The sequence below is a fragment of the Silurus aristotelis genome (genome assembly GCF_946808225.1).
Source record: "Silurus aristotelis genome assembly, chromosome: 4".
NCBI lineage: Eukaryota > Metazoa > Chordata > Actinopteri > Siluriformes > Siluridae > Silurus > Silurus aristotelis.
Window position 1 is genome coordinate 34,837,328 of NC_139577.1, and position 756 is coordinate 34,838,083.

Consider the following 756-nt stretch of genomic DNA (forward strand, 5'->3'; position numbering starts at 1 on the left):
GTGTGTGTTTGTGTGTGTGTGTGTGTGTGTGTGTGTGTGTGTGTGTGTGTGTGTCAGCAGGCCATGTTACAGTAATGACTTCTGCATCACTGGTCTTTAGAAGCTGATATCAGAAAGCACATGACAGACGAGTGCTCATTATCATCAGTAAATAAAGAGCTTTTATTGAGACAGAGAGGAGAACGAGGCGATTCATGAGCGCCGGGCGTCTGCTCGGCTAACGGGGCAGATGTCGCAGATTAGCAGTCGCTCGAATGCGTCTGATATCGCAGCTCAAACGAGCGCAGTAATGAGACGCAGCATGGCAGGTCAGGGCCTTAATGACAGCGCTAAGGCAATTTGAGCTGCTCTGGAGCAGGACAGGATTTACTCTTACATCGGCACTCTTTTTTTTCTGATGTTGGAATAAATTCAGCCCACTCACATTACCTTGGCACTTCGAGCACTAGCATGTGTGTGTGATTTTTATTATTATTATTATTATTATTATTAATAAATATATTAAATATATAAATATATATCTATCTATCTGTAGGCACAAACAAACTTCATTATCACCAGTGAACATTCAGGGAAAGGACATTGTGAGAGTGGACTCTTAAATACCTGGGTGTTTATCTGAACACTAAACTAAACTGGACAGATCATAATGAGGTCATTTATAAGAGAGGACAGAGCAGACTCTTTCTGCTGAGGAAACTAAGGTCTTTTGGAGTGCAAATAATCAAATATCAATTAAATTGAAACGTATATCAG